The 614-nt window shown below is 37.1% G+C and overlaps 1 non-coding gene across 1 annotated transcript; it reads left to right on the forward strand.

Annotated features, from left to right (window-relative positions):
* Positions 1–269: 269 nt before the first annotated feature.
* LOC123389483 lies at positions 270–375 on the forward strand. The gene has a single exon (XR_006604074.1). It is a non-coding gene; the product is annotated as a U6 spliceosomal RNA (small nuclear RNA).
* Positions 376–614: the final 239 nt, after the last annotated feature.

The raw sequence follows: 614 nt of genomic DNA on the forward strand, positions 1-614 counted from the left end.
AAGGTTCAGATTTCTAATAGAAGGAAGTGCTGAGGAGTCACTTCATTGTAAACTGACAGCAAAACAATAAATAGCCATAGGGAGATCATTGCAGAACATGAGTGATTCCGGATATGTGTTAGCCAGAGGAAAGCTTTATAGTCCAAGAATGAATCTCGGTGTATAAAGACATGAAGTAGATACAATGACCTTTCATTGCTGTTTACTGACTACACATGAAGTTCATACGGTAGTTGTGTTTATTAAAAAAAAAAAAAAAAACAATTACAGTGCTCACTCCAGCAGTACATGTACTAAAACTGGAATGATATAGAGATGAACAAACATGGCCCCTGCACAGGATGGCGTGCAAATTCATGAATATTCCATATTTTTGTAGTATCATGTTAAGTGGCATAGGTCAGTCAGAGAAAGGCAAATACCATATGATTTCACTCATATGGAATTTAAGAAACACAAAAAATGAGAAAGGGGGAGAAAAAGAGAGAGAAAGACAAACCAAAAAAAACAGACTCTTAACTACAGAGTACAAACTGACGGTTAGCAGAGGGGAGGTGATGGGGGTTATGGAGGACACTTACGATGAGCACTAAGTAATATACAGAATCATCGAA

Source organism: Mustela putorius, unplaced genomic scaffold (assembly GCF_011764305.1).
Source record: "Mustela putorius furo isolate JIRA1106 unplaced genomic scaffold, ASM1176430v1.1 tig00003974_pilon_pilon_pilon, whole genome shotgun sequence".
NCBI classification, from domain to species: Eukaryota; Metazoa; Chordata; class Mammalia; order Carnivora; family Mustelidae; genus Mustela; species Mustela putorius.